We start from the raw sequence: 17,027 nt of genomic DNA on the forward strand, positions 1-17,027 counted from the left end.
GATTATTCTACTATGTATTTGCAGTTTAAATTCTCTAAACTGTTACTGAATAATCAACTGTCTTTTGACTAAACAATTCACTGATTATTCTACTATGTATTTGCAGTTTAAATTATCTAAACTGTTACTGACTAATCAACTACTTTTGACTAGACAATTCACTGATTATTCTACTATGTATTTGCAGTTTAAATTCTCTAAACTGTTACTGACTAATCAACTACATTTCGACTAGACAATTCACTGATTATTCTACTATGTATTTGCAGTTTAAATTCTCTAAACTGTTACTGAATAATAAACGGTCTTTTGACTAAACAATTCACTGATTATTCTACTATGTATTTACAGTTTAAATTATCTAAACTGTTACTGAATAATCAACTACATTTTGACTAGACAATTCACTGATTATTCTACTATGTATTTGCAGTTTAAATTCTCTAAACTGTTATTGAATAATCAACTGTATTTTGACTAGACAATTCATTGATTATTCTACTATTTACACATAGTTTATATTCTCTAAACTGTTACTGAATAATCAACTGTATTTTGACTAAACAATTCATTGATTATTCTACTATTTGCACACAGTTTAAATTCTCTAAACTGTTACTGACTAATCAACTGTCTTTTGACTAAACAATTCACTGATTATTCTACTATGTATTTGCAGTTTAAATTATCTAAACTGTTACTGAATAATAAACGGTCTTTTGACTAGACAATTCACTGATTATTCTACTATTTACACACAGTTTAAATTCCCTAAACTGTTACTGACTAATCAACTGTCTTTTGACTAAACAATTCACTGATTATTCTACTATGTATTTGCAGTTTAAATTATCTAAACTGTTACTGAATAATAAACGGTCTTTTGACTAGACAATTCACTGATTATTCTACTATTTACACACAGTTTAAATTCCCTAAACTGTTACTGACTAATCAACTGTCTTTTGACTAAACAATTCACTGATTATTCTACTATGTATTTGCAGTTTAAATTATCTAAACTGTTACTGAATAATAAACGGTCTTTTGACTAGACAATTCACTGATTATTCTACTATTTACACACAGTTTAAATTCCCTAAACTGTTACTGACTAATCAACTGTCTTTTGACTAAACAATTCACTGATTATTCTACTATGTATTTGCAGTTTAAATTATCTAAACTGTTACTGAATAATCAACTGTATTTTGACTAAACAATTCACTGATTATTCTACTATGTATTTGCAGTTTAAATTCTATAAACTGTTACTGAATAATAAACGGTCTTTTGACTAAACAATTCACTGATTATTCTACTATGTATTTACAGTTTAAATTCTCTAAACTGTTACTGAATAATCAACTGTCTTTTGACTAGACAATTCACTGATTATTCTACTATGTATTTGCAGTTTAAATTATCTAAACTGTTACTGACTAATCAACTACATTTTGACTAGACAATTCACTGATTATTCTACTATGTATTTGCAGTTTAAATTATCTAAACTGTTACTGAATAATCAACTGTCTTTTGACTAGACAATTCACTGATTATTCTATGTGTTTGCAGTTTAAATTCTCTAAACTGTTACTGAATAATCAACTGTCTTTTGACTAAAAAATTCACTGATTATTCTACTATGTATTTGCAGTTTAAATTCTCTAAACTGTTACTGAATAATCAACTGTCTTTTGACTAAAAAATTCACTGATTATTCTACTATGTATTTGCAGTTTAAATTCTCTAAACTGTTACTGAATAATCAACTGTCTTTTGACTAAAAAATTCACTGATTATTCTACTATGTATTTGCAGTTTAAATTCTCTAAACTGTTACTGAATAATCAACTGTATTTTGACTAGACAATTCATTGATTATTGTACTATTTACACACAGTTTAAATTATCTAAACTGTTACTGACTAATCAACTACTTTTGACTAGACAATTCACTGATTATTCTACTATGTATTTGCAGTTTAAATTATCTAAACTGTTACTGACTAATCAACTACTTTTGACTAGACAATTCACTTATTATTCTACTATGTATTTGCAGTTTAAATTCTCTAAACTGTTACTGATTAATCAACTACATTTCGACTAGACAATTCACTGATTATTCTACTATGTATTTGCAGTTTAAATTATCTAAACTGTTACTGACTAATCAACTACATTTTGACTAGACAATTCACTGATTATTCTACTATGTATTTGCAGTTTAAATTCTCTAAACTGTTACTGACTAATCAACTACATTTTGACTAAACAATTCACTGATTATTCTAATATGTATTTGCAGTTTAAATTCTCTAAACTGTTAAGTGTTACTGAATAATCAACTGTCTTTTGACTAAAAAATTCACTGATTATTCTACTATGTATTTGCAGTTTAAATTCTCTAAACTGTTACTGAATAATAAACGGTCTTTTGACTAGACAATTCATTGATTATTGTACTATTTAGACACAGTTTAAATTCTCTAAACTGTTACTGACTAATCAACTGCCTTTTGACTAGACAATTCACTGATTATTCTACTATGTATTTGCAGTTTAAATTATCTAAACTGTTACTGAATAATAAACGGTCTTTTGACTAGACAATTCACTGATTATTCTACTATTTACACACAGTTTAAAATCCCTAAACTGTTACTGACTAATCAACTACATTTTGACTAGACAATTCACTGATTATTCTACTATGTATTTGCAGTTTAAATTATCTAAACTGTTACTGAATAATCAACTGTCTTTTGACTAAACAATTCACTGATTATTCTACTATGTATTTACAGTTTAAATTCTCTAAACTGTTACTGAATAATCAACTGTCTTTTGACTAAACAATTCACTGATTATTCTACTATGTATTTACAGTTTAAATTCTCTAAACTGTTACTGAATAATAAACGGTCTTTTGACTAAACAATTCACTGATTATTCTACTATGTATTTACAGTTTAAATTCTCTAAACTGTTACTGATTAATCAACTACATTTTGACTAGACAATTCACTGATTATTCTACTATGTATTTGGATTTTAAATTCTCTAAACTGTTACTGACTAATCAACTGTCTTTTGACTAGACAATTCATTGATTATTCTACTATTTACACATAGTTTAAATTCTCTAAACTTTTACTGACTAATCAACTACTTTTGACTAGACAATTCACTGATTATTCTACTATGTATTTGCAGTTTAAATTATCTAAACTGTTACTGACTAATCAACTACTTTTGACTAGACAATTCACTGATTATTCTACTATGTATTTGCAGTTTAAATTATCTAAACTGTTACTGACTAATCAACTACATTTCGACTAGACAATTCACTGATTATTCTACTATGTATTTGCAGTTTAAATTATCTAAACTGTTACTGACTAATCAACTACTTTTGACTAAACAATTCACTGATTATTCTACTATGTATTTGCAGTTTAAATTCTCTAAACTGTTACTGACTAATCAACTACATTTCGACTAGACAATTCACTGATTATTCTACTATGTATTTGCAGTTTAAATTATCTAAACTGTTACTGATTAATCAACTACATTTCGACTAGACAATTCACTGATTATTCTACTATGTATTTGCAGTTTAAATTATCTAAACTGTTACTGACTAATCAACTACATTTTGACTAGACAATTCACTGATTATTCTACTATGTATTTGCAGTTTAAATTCTCTAAACTGTTACTGAATAATAAACGGTCTTTTGACTAAACAATTCACTGATTATTCTACTATGTATTTGCAGTTTAAATTATCTAAACTGTTACTGACTAATCAACTACTTTTGACTAGACAATTCACTGATTATTCTACTATGTATTTGCAGTTTAAATTATCTAAACTGTTACTGACTAATCAACTACATTTCGACTAGACAATTCACTGATTATTCTACTATGTATTTGCAGTTTAAATTATCTAAACTGTTACTGACTAATCAACTACTTTTGACTAAACAATTCACTGATTATTCTACTATGTATTTGCAGTTTAAATTCTCTAAACTGTTACTGACTAATCAACTACATTTCGACTAGACAATTCACTGATTATTCTACTATGTATTTGCAGTTTAAATTATCTAAACTGTTACTGATTAATCAACTACATTTCGACTAGACAATTCACTGATTATTCTACTATGTATTTGCAGTTTAAATTATCTAAACTGTTACTGACTAATCAACTACATTTTGACTAGACAATTCACTGATTATTCTACTATGTATTTGCAGTTTAAATTCTCTAAACTGTTACTGAATAATAAACGGTCTTTTGACTAAACAATTCACTGATTATTCTACTATGTATTTGCAGTTTAAATTCTCTAAACTGTTACTGACTAATCAACTGCCTTTTGACTAGACAATTCACTGATTATTCTACTATGTATTTACAGTTTAAATTCTCTAAACTGTTACTGACTAATCAACTACATTTTGACTAAACAATTCACTGATTATTCTAATATGTATTTGAAGTTTAAATTCTCTAAACTGTTAAGTGTTACTGAATAATCAACTGTCTTTTGACTAAAAAATTCACTGATTATTCTACTATGTATTTGCAGTTTAAATTCTCTAAACTGTTACTGAATAATCAACTGTATTTTGACTAGACAATTCATTGATTATTGTACTATTTAGACACAGTTTAAATTATCTAAACTGTTACTGACTAATCAACTGCCTTTTGACTAAACAATTCACTGATTATTCTACTATGTATTTGCAGTTTAAATTCTCTAAACTGTTACTGAATAATCAACTGCCTTTTGACTAAACAATTCACTGATTATTCTACTATGTATTTGCAGTTTAAATTCTCTAAACTGTTACTGACTAATCAACTACATTTCGACTAGACAATTCACTGATTATTCTACTATGTATTTGCAGTTTAAATTATCTAAACTGTTACTGACTAATCAACTACTTTTGACTAGACAATTCACTGATTATTCTACTATGTATTTGCAGTTTAAATTCTCTAAACTGTTACTGACTAATCAACTACATTTCGACTAGACAATTCACTGATTATTCTACTATGTATTTGCAGTTTAAATTATCTAAACTGTTACTGACTAATCAACTACTTTTGACTAGACAATTCACTGATTATTCTACTATGTATTTGCAGTTTAAATTATCTAAACTGTTACTGACTAATCAACTAAATTTCGACTAGACAATTCACTGATTATTCTAATATGTATTTGCAGTTTAAATTCTCTAAACTGTTACTGAATAATCAACTGTATTTCGACTAAACAATTCATTGATTATTGTACTATTTACCAACAGTTTAAATTATCTAAACTGTTACTGAATAATCAACTGTCTTTTGACTAAAAAATTCACTTATTATTCTACTATGTATTTGCAGTTTAAATTCTCTAAACTGTTACTGAATAATCAACTGTATTTTGACTAGACAATTCATTGATTATTGTACTATTTACACACAGTTTAAATTATCTAAACTGTTACTGACTAATCAACTACTTTTGACTAGACAACTCACTGATTATTCTACTATGTATTTGCAGTTTAAATTATCTAAACTGTTACTGATTAATCAACTACATTTCGACTAGACAATTCACTGATTATTCTACTATGTATTTGCAGTTTAAATTATCTAAACTGTTACTGATTAATCAACTACATTTCGACTAGACAATTCACTGATTATTCTACTATTTACACACAGTTTAAATTCCCTAAACTGTTACTGACTAATCAACTGTCTTTTGACTAAACAATTCACTGATTATTCTACTATGTATTTGCAGTTTAAATTATCTAAACTGTTACTGACTAATCAACTACTTTTGACTAGACAATTCACTGATTATTCTACTATGTATTTGCAGTTTAAATTCTCTAAACTGTTACTGAATAATCAACTACTTTTGACTAGACAATTCACTGATTATTCTACTATGTATTTGCAGTTTAAATTCTCTAAACTGTTACTGAATAATCAACTGTCTTTTGACTAGACAATTCACTTATTATTCTACTATTTACACACAGTTTAAATTATCTAAACTGTTACTGACTAATCAACTACATTTTGATTAAACAATTTACTGATTATTCTACTATGTATTTGCAGTTTAAATTATCTAAACTGTTACTGACTAATCAACTACTTTTGACTAGACAATTCACTGATTATTCTACTATGTATTTGCAGTTTAAATTATCTAAACTGTTACTGACTAATCAACTACTTTTGACTAGACAATTCACTGATTATTCTACTATGTATTTGCAGTTTAAATTATCTAAACTGTTACTGACTAATCAACTACTTTTGACTAGACAATTCACTGATTATTCTACTATGTATTTGCAGTTTAAATTATCTAAACTGTTACTGACTAATCAACTACTTTTGACTAGACAATTAACTTATTATTCTACTATGTATTTGCAGTTTAAATTCTCTAAACTGTTACTCAATAATCAACTGTCTTTTGACTAGACAATTCACTGATTATTCTACTATGTATTTGCAGTTTAAATTATCTAAACTGTTACTGATTAATCAACTACATTTCGACTAGACAATTCACTGATTATTCTACTATTTACACACAGTTTAAATTCTCTAAACTGTTCCTGAATAATCAACTGTATTTTGACTAAACAATTCACTGATTATTCTACTATGTATTTGCAGTTTAAATTCTCTAAACTGTTACTGAATAATAAACGGTCTTTTGACTAAACAATTCACTGATTATTCTACTATGTATTTACAGTTTAAATTCTCTAAACTGTTACTGATTAATCAACTACATTTCGACTAGACAATTCACTGATTATTCTACTATGTATTTACAGTTTAAATTCTCTAAACTGTTACTGACTAATCAACTACATTTTGAATAAACAATTCACTGATTATTCTAATATGTATTTGCAGTTTAAATTATCTAAACTGTTACTGATTAATCAACTACATTTCGACTAGACAATTCACTGATTATTCTACTATGTATTTGCAGTTTAAATTATCTAAACTGTTACTGATTAATCAACTACATTTCGACTAGACAATTCACTGATTATTCTACTATGTATTTGCAGTTTAAATTATCTAAACTGTTACTGACTAATCAACTACATTTTGACTAGACAATTCACTGATTATTCTACTATGTATTTGCAAATCTTCATAGTTCTATAGAAAACTTGCAATGCTTTTAAATAATTTCTTGCTACTGCATGCCACTGAAATTAAAAACATAAACCTACCTTTGGATGGATCCTCCTCATTTTGTCATATAACTGTTGAAATTCATAGTAATGGAGAACTGGATTTTTGTTATAGACTTCTCTTGCCTACAAAAAAAAATAAAAATTGTATTTAATAATGTGATGGTGATTATTACAATTAAATAGATAATACATAAACATTAAACATACTGTTCTTTTTGGCACATGACCCTCTTCTATTTGTCTGCCAAACAATTTAAATACAGCGTCCATAACGTCTTGGTTGTCGAATTTCGACTTTGGGCCATGTTTGCTTAGAGGATGGCTTACAGACTAGTTATATTGAAAGTAGAAAAATAATAAAGTCAAATTAATAGGTGAAATAAGTTTTACAGAAAATGTACTTTAAGTATTTCAAATGAGAATTGTATTGATGTTTTAGATAACAATAATAATGACAATAATACCAGGAGTAATTAAAGTGCTTGTAAGATTAACTGGTGGATGATGTTAATATGAAATTGTATGCCACATATGGATTTGATTATGGGTGATTAGCATAGATTAAATTAAAATAAAATAAACACATTCTATAAACTCAGTACTACACAAAACTAAAAATGCATGCAGTTATTTGGTGGTTGATGTTAAAATAAAAGTGTATGCCACATCAGGATTTCAACCCGAGACAAGAGTGTCGATGCTCTACCAGCTGAGCTATGATAGCATCCTATAAAAGAAATAGATTTTAGTGATTAGCATGGATTAACACATTCTATAAACCACTAAACAAACAAAAAACGTGCATGCAGTTATCTGGTGGATGATGTTAATATGAAAGTGTATGGCACATCAGGATTTGAACCCGAGACCAGAGTGCCGATGCTCTACAAGCTGAGCTATGATAGCATCCTATAAAAGAAATAGATTTTAGTGATTAGCATGGATCAACACATTCTATAAACCACTAAACAAACAAAAAACGTGCATGCAGTTATCTGGTGGATGATGTTAATATGAAGGTGTATGCCACATCAGGATTTGAATCTGAAAAATTAGCATAGATTAAACTAAAATAAAACAAACACACAAACACATTCTATAAACTACTAAACAAATAAACATGCATGCAGTTATCTGGTGGATGATGTGAGATATGAAAGTGTATGCCATATCAGGATTTGAATCTGAAAAATTAGTATAGATTAAATAAAAAAAAAAGCACAAACACATTCTATAAACTACTAAGCTACCAACTGAGCTATGATAGCATTCTATAACAGAAGAAGATGTTGATATTTAGTATGGAAAAATCATTCTGAAAACTACTACATTTAAACAATATACAACTGCAAAGTGAGGATTTGAACAATTACTTTAGAAACTACAGAAGTTATCTTGGGGAGGCCTCAAATTAGTTTGTATAAATAAATTAACTAAGCATACAAACTAGAGAATACAAAGAGTAATGTGCAAATTTAAAAAGTAAACATTTTCCTGTTCTTTGAGATACCAAGACCTGATAAAAACAGTTAAAGAATGTCCATACAAGTACAAGGGACATTTTGCTGACCTGAAATAAAAACTAATTAAACAAGTACAGTAAAGCCAAATATACCAGGAAACTTTGCTGACCTGGTAAAAACATTAGTGCAATATATTGGGAGACTCAAAATCCTACCATCACTCAAGGAATCATACTGCAGTACTAAAACGATAATGTACAGTACTCATACAAATTGTTTAAAAATACTACATCAACGTTGACCATATATTGCAGTACCAATTAAAAAGAGTGTGGACTGGAGTGTGGTCTGGCAATATTAGTTTGATGCTTTACAAATGTGTCCTTATTAACAATTATTGAATACTTACAGATGATGGCGCTTCATTCGCATGTGCTTGAGAAATTTCCTGGTGAATGTAAAATAATATTGTACATAATACCATTACTTGTTTCATTATTCGTAAAGAGGTATACAAGATAATAATAATGATTACATAGAATTCAGTCCTGTAAATAAATGGACACTGGAAAAATATATATTTATGTGAAAATTGTATCTTACCAGCATTTCATCTATGGTGTCCTCCACACTTGAAAATGCAACCTAGAAAAGATATACCTTAAAGTGAAGTATGTATTGCATTTGGGATAATAAAAGCTTAATATTAAAATGATTTAAGATGCGAAATTGTGTTCCTTTAATTGGTAGTTATACAGCATTTATAAAACACATAAATTATACAGTTTGCATTCTTTTGTTTTTTATATGAAAGTAATGGCCATCCTTACCTGGACATCAGCAGTTTCATTTATATTCTGAAAAAGTGTACATAGCACATTAAAAAAAGTAAAGTAAAATTTTAGTTAATAGATGCAATGTTTGTTTTCTTGTTGATTGCTAATTATTAAAGTGTTAGATATATTCTTTATATTATGTTATGTTTCAATAAAAAATAAACATCTTTCGGGATACAAACATTTTAGACAGAAATTAAATCTTACCCCACTTCTCCCGAGTTGACGGTTTGCTGCTATAAGATTGTGGGCTCTTACAGCCGTCTCCCGGGATTGCGTGGCTACTAAAACAAAATAAAAATGAAAGTGTATGCCAGATCAGGATTTGAACCGGAGACCTTCGACTAGAGTGCCGATGCTCTACCAGCTGAGCTATGTTAGCATTCTATACAAGAAATAAATTTTAGTGATTAGCATGGATTAACACATTCTATAAACTACTAAACAAAAACATGCATGCAGTTATCTGGTGGATGATGTTAATATGAAAGTGTATGCCACATCAGGATTTGAATCTGAGTGATTAGCATAGATTAAATTAAAATAAAACAAACATACATACAAACACATTATATAAACTACTAAATAAATAAACATGCATGCAGTTATCTGGTGGATGATGTGAGATATGAAAGTGTATGCCACATCATGAATTAAATCTGAGTGATTAGCATAGATTAAATTAAAGTAAAATAAACACACAAACACATTCTATAAACTACTAAACAAATAAACATGCATGCAGTAATCTGGTGGATGATGTGAGATATGAAAGTGTATGCCATATCAGGATTTGAATCTGAAAAATTAGCATAGATTAAACTAAAATAAAACAAACACACAAACACATTCTATAAACTACTAAACAAATAAACATGCATGCAGTTATCTGGTGGATGATGTGAGATATGAAAGTGTATGTCACATCTGAATTTGAAAAATTAGTATAGATTAAATTAAAATAAACAAAAACTGAAACACATTCTATAAACTACTAAACAAATAAACATGCATGCAGTTATCTGGTGGATGATGTTAGATATGAAAGTGTATGCCACATCAGGATTTGAATCCGAGTGATTAGCATAGATTAAATTAACAAAAATAAACACACAAACACATTCTATAAAGTACTGAATAAATAAACATGCATGCAGTTATCTGGTGGATGATGTGAGATATGAAAGTGTATGCCACATCAGGATTTGAACCCGAGACCTTCGACAAGAGTGCCGATGCTCTACCAGCTGAGCTATGATAGCATTCTATAAAAGAAATAGATTTTAGTGATTAGCATGGATTAACACATTCTATAAACTATTAAACAAAAAACATGCATGCAGTTATCTGGTGGATGATGTTAATATGAAAGTGTATGCCACATCAGGATTTGAATCCGAAAAATTAGCATAGATTAAATTTAAAAAAAACAAACACACAAACACATTCTATAAACTACTAAACAAATAAACATTCATGCAGTTATCTGGTGGATGATGTTAATATGAAAGTGTATGCCACATCAGGATTTGAATCTGAGTGATTAGCATAGATTAAATTAAAATAAAACAAACATACAAACACATTCTATAAACTACTAAACAAATAAACATTCATGCAGTTATCTGGTGGATGATGTTAATATGAAAGTGTATGCCACATCAGATTTGAATCTGAGTGATTAACATAGATTAAATTAAAATAAAACAAACACACAAACACATTCTATAAACTACTAAATAAATAAACATGCATGCAGTTATCTGGTGGATGATGTTAGATATGAAAGTGTATGCCACATCAGGATTTGAATCTGAGTGATTAGCATAGATTAAATTAAAATAAAACAAACATACAAACACATTCTATAAACTACTAAACAAATAAACATGCATGCAGTTATCTGGTGGATGATGTTAATATGAAAGTGTATGCCACATCAGGATTTGAATCTGAGTGATTAGCATAGATTAAATTAAAATAAAACAAACATACAAACACATTCTATAAACTACTAAACAAATAAACATTCATGCAGTTATCTGGTGGATGATGTTAATATGAAAGTGTATGCCACATCAGGATTTGAATCTGAGTGATTAGCATAGATTAAATTAAAATAAAACAAACACACAAACACATTCTATAAACTACTAAATAAATAAACATGCATGCAGTTATCTGGTGGATGATGTTAATATGAAAGTGTATGCCACATCAGGATTTGAACCCGAGACCTTCGACAAGAGTGCCGATGCTCTACCAGCTGAGCTATGATAGCATTCTATAAAAGAAATAGATTTTAGTGATTAGCATGGATTAACACATTCTATAAACTACTAAACAAATAAACATGCATGCAGTTATCTGGTGGATGATGTTAATATGAAAGTGTATGCCACATCAGGATTTGAATCTGAGTGATTAGCATAGATTAAATTAAAGTAAAATAAACACACAAACACATTCTATAAACTACTAAACAAAAAAAAAACATGCATGCAGTTATCTGGTGGATGATGTTAATATGAAAGTGTATGCCACATCAGGATTTGAACCTGAGACTTTCAACAAGAGTGCCGATGCTCTACCAGCTGAGCTATGATAGTATTCTATAAAAGAAATAGATTTTAGTGATTAGCATGGATTAACACATTCTATAAACCACTAAAACAAAATATTAAAAATTAAATACACAGTTATTGAGTGGATGATGTATGACACATCAGGATTTGAACTAGATGTAAATGTTCAGAAATAAGGTTATTTATTTATTATAAAATTATGTGTGAATATTTTTGCCTTTAAAATAGTTTACTTTTCCCATTCTCCTAGTTTAATTTAATAAAATTAAAATTGCCAATCATCCAATGCCTGAAATAAAAGGTAACATACTACATTTTTATATATCAATAGTAAAAGTAAAAGGATAGCCAGCCAGACAACCATAATAATATTGTGCAAGAATGCACCCAGATAGATTAAGGGTACTTGGAAATCAATTAACTACTACTGTACTTAGTTTAGTAAAAGGATTTTGATCATTTACATAGTGACCTTGTCCTGGTAAATACAGGTGAACCTTAGAACAATATCATAATCAACATTTTACCTATACCTAATTACCTTTACTAACACAATGACTAAATAAGCTAGGATTAAGGTTAGTTTTAGTTATTTCTCCTAGTTTCTCCTAGTCTTTACCTAATAACATACAATATGATAAATCTTATGATTATCAATACATTTTATGGATAAAGAAATAATATAAAAAACATACCAACTATGCTTTTAATTGTTTTCTCAGATTTTCTGAGATAATGGGATTGTTCGTCCGCCGAAACTAGATCACCTTAAAAGAAAATTAAAACATATTATTATTATTATTTCAATTTAAATAATATGACTTTCAAACATTTGATGAAAAGAAAAACTTTAATTCAATAGATGTTACCTTCAATTTCTTCGTGCTTTTTGGCCTTCTCTTCAGAAATGCGTTTTCTGAGAGCTTTGCTCAGGCCTTTGCATGCATCTTTGCACTTGTATATTTCGGCAAGCGAAACAGATTTAGATTCGTATATTGAAATGTAGTCCAATATTTTCACAAAGGAGCACAGGTAGTGTCTTAACGTGGAGCCAGCAAGCTTCAATTGTAAATGGCTAACAGCACTAAACAATTATTTTTAAAAAAATGAAAAGAAGAGTACAATACACAAAAATCGAATATTAAAATATGTAATATCTTCATTATAGTAATTAGGATCGAGTGATTCATGGTAACTTCACATGGTTTAAAATTCAATTCAAATTCAACTTAACATTTATTTCTTCCTTCAAGAAAATGAAGGTAGCAGGCAATAATACATTATACTCACAATCTATAGCTGACATTTAAGAAAACTTTTTATTTTAATGCTAAATGAAATTTAAATTGTTTGGCTTCTTCCTTTTTCTATTAATATAATTGTAATAAAAAAATGTTACGTCTTTAATATCTTTGGAGAATATCCCTTCTCCCCTGCTTCACTCCAAATTCCCTCTATCCCCTTTATGACCTGTGCTGCATGCTTTGCCGGTATTTTTAAAGTTTCTAACATGTAGGCCTTGAACCGGCTCATTGCTGTAGATGGCTCTATAGAAGTTAAAAAGACTTTAATGACATTAAAAATAAGTCCATTCTTGGAAAACAAAGTTCAGGATCCGAAAGTTGACCCATGACATAATTATTATTATATTACAATTGTTATTACAGTAATTTTATTTATTAGTGTCTGGGATTGGTTATCTAAATTAATAGTAATTATTTGGGATAAAGAGAACTTTGTATTTGACCTAAATGTAGTAGTTAGTAGTAGAAATTAGGTAATTATAATTCTCCAGCATAGATAAAATGAATTGTTTTTGTCAATAAAAGGTACACATTTATTTTTAAATTGAAACTATTAATTATCTATCAAAAAATGAAACTTTATAATAATTTTATAAATAAAAGGTTACCTGCAAATTTACAGACTTTTTGTTGTCTGAACTTAATATATTCAGGACTGCCAACCAAAAAAAAAATGTAAATGTATAACTTACCTATATAACTTTGATTTGCATCACAATTAAGCTAAGAAATTAGCATGGATTAAGACATACAGCGAAAATTAAAGTATTTAAAAACAATTACAAAGTAAATAAAAAATAAACATGCATGCAGTAATCTGGTGGATGATGTTAATATGAAAGTGTATGCCACATCGGGAATTGAATCTGAGTGATTACCATAGATTAAATTAAAATAAAATAAACACACAAACACATTCTATAAACTACTAAACAAAAAAACATGCATGCAGTTATCTGGTGGATGATGTTAATATGACAGTGTATGCCACATCAGGATTCAAACCCGAGACCTTCGACAAGAGTGCCGATGCTCTACCAGCTGAGCTATGATAGCATTCTATAAAAGAAATAGATTTTAGTGATTAGCATGGATTAACATATTCTATAAACTACTAAACAAAAAAACGTGCATGCAGTTATCTGGTGGATGATGTTAATATGAAGGTGTATGGCACATCAGGATTTGAATCTGAAAAATTAGCATAGATTAAACTAAAATAAAACAAAACACAAACACATTCTATAAACTACTAAACAAATAAACATGCATGCAGTTATCTGGTGGATGATGTTAATATGAAAGTGTATGCCACATCAGGATTTGAACCCGAGATCTTCGACAAGAGTGCCGATGCTCTACCAGCTGAGCTATGATAGCATTCTATAAAAGAAATAGATTTTAGTGATTAGCATAGATTAACACATTCTATAAACTACTAAACAAAAAAAACATGCATGCAGTTATCTGGTGGATGATGTTAATATGAAAGTGTATGCCACATCAGGATTTGAATCTGAGTGATTAGCATAGATTAAATTAACAAAAATAAACACACAAACACATTCTATAAACTACTAAACAAATAAACATGCATGCAGTTATCTGGTGGATGATGTTAATATGAAAGTGTATGCCACATCAGGATTTTAATCCGAGTGATTAGCATAGATTAAATTAAAGTAAAATAAACACACAAACACATTCTATAAACTACTAAACAAAAAAACATGCATGCAGTTATCTGGTAGATGATGTTAATATGAAAGTGTATGCCACATCAGGATTTAAATCTGAAAAATTAGCATAGATTAAATTAAAATAAAACAAACACACAAACACATTCTATAAACTACTAAACAAATAAACATGCATGCAGTTATCTGGTGGATGATGTTAATATGAAAGTGTATGCCACATCAGGATTTGAACCCGAGACCTTCGACAAGAGTGCCGATGCTCTACCAGCTGAGCTATGATAGCATTCTATAAAAGAAATAGATTTTAGTGATTAGCATGGATTAACACATTCTATAAACTACTAAACAAAAAAAACATGCATGCAGTTATCTGGTGGATGATGTGAGATATGAAAGTGTATGCCACATCCGAATTTGAATCTGAAAAATTAGTATAGATTAAATTAAAAAAAACAAAAACTGAAACACATTCTATAAACTACTAAACAAATAAACATGCATGCAGTTATCTGGTGGATGATGTTAATATGAAAGTGTATGCCACATCAGGATTTGAATCTGAAAAATTAGCATAGATTAAATTTTTAAAAAACAAACACACAAACACATTCTATAAACTAGTAAACAAATAAACATGCATGCAGTTATCTGGTGGATGATGTTAATATGAAAGTGTATGCCACATCAGGATTTGAATCTGAGTGATTAGCATAGATTAAATTAAAATAAAACAAACATACAAACACATTCTATAAACTACTAAACAAATAAACATTCATGCAGTTATCTGGTGGATGATGTTAATATGAAAGTGTATGCCACATCAGGATTTGAATCTGAGTGATTAGCATAGATTAAATTAAAATAAAACAAACACACAAACACATTCTATAAACTACTAAATAAATAAACATGCATGCAGTTATCTGGTGGATGATGTTAATATGAAAGTGTATGCCACATCAGGATTTGAATCTGAAAAATTAGCATAGATTAAATATAAAAAAAACAAACATACAAACACATTCTATAAACTACTAAACAAATAAACATGCATGCAGTTATCTGGTGGATGATGTTAATATGAAAGTGTATGCCACATCCGAATTTGAATGTGGTGGATTTAAGCATAGATTAAAATAAAACAAACACACATTCTATTAAATACTAACAAAATAATAAATAATTTTAAAGTGTACTGCATGTACACCTCAAAATTTGGACCTGAGACAGAGTGGTGATACTCTACGAACTCTAAAAAATAGATTTTTGTAATTAACATACATATTTAAAAAAAAAATAAACAATAAACAAACAATTATAATAGTTGGAAATACATTACTACTCTACACACTATTTCTTGGTCTGAAATAAAACAAAAAATTTAATTTAACATTTGATTGAACATATATCTGCTAAAGTTGAAAGAATTTTAACTTACAGGGAATTTATGCTTCCTTTGCAGATGCATGTCATACCTTGCCAGGTTTTTAGCCGAACATCCAGGCACACTGCAGGAATGTCTGGCCTTTTTTTTTCCCCCTTAAAGAAAACTTTAAATGATACACTCATGATAACTAGATAAAACATACAAAACTGTTTATCATTTTTCAATAATCCAATCACAGTATTCAATTCACCCAAAAATAGAAACCATTGAGAATGTTTGGTTTTCAATACATTACAAGTGCAGTTTTCGGTTTCCAGTATTGGTAGAGTTAACTAGTAAAATATTCTATAAAAAAGAAACTGCAAACAAAACTAAGATAAATAAAAATATGTAATTTATTATATTTAGCTGAAGAAACTCCATGTTATACTTAACAATATGTTATTTATAATTTAGCTGGTAACC

General features: G+C 28.6%; 1 long non-coding RNA gene across 1 annotated transcript; it reads right to left on the reverse strand.

The window, feature by feature from the left end:
* Positions 1-12,139: 12,139 nt before the first annotated feature.
* Positions 12,140-13,151, reverse strand: LOC140049389 (uncharacterized). The gene is made up of 3 exons (XR_011845244.1): positions 13,038-13,151; positions 12,864-12,935; positions 12,140-12,195 (listed from the first exon to the last, which is right to left on the reverse strand). It is a non-coding gene; the product is annotated as an uncharacterized lncRNA (long non-coding RNA).
* Between the last annotated feature and the right edge of the window lie 3,876 nt (positions 13,152-17,027).

This window comes from Antedon mediterranea, chromosome 5 (genome assembly GCF_964355755.1).
Source record: "Antedon mediterranea chromosome 5, ecAntMedi1.1, whole genome shotgun sequence".
In the NCBI taxonomy this organism is placed as follows: Eukaryota; Metazoa; Echinodermata; class Crinoidea; order Comatulida; family Antedonidae; genus Antedon; species Antedon mediterranea.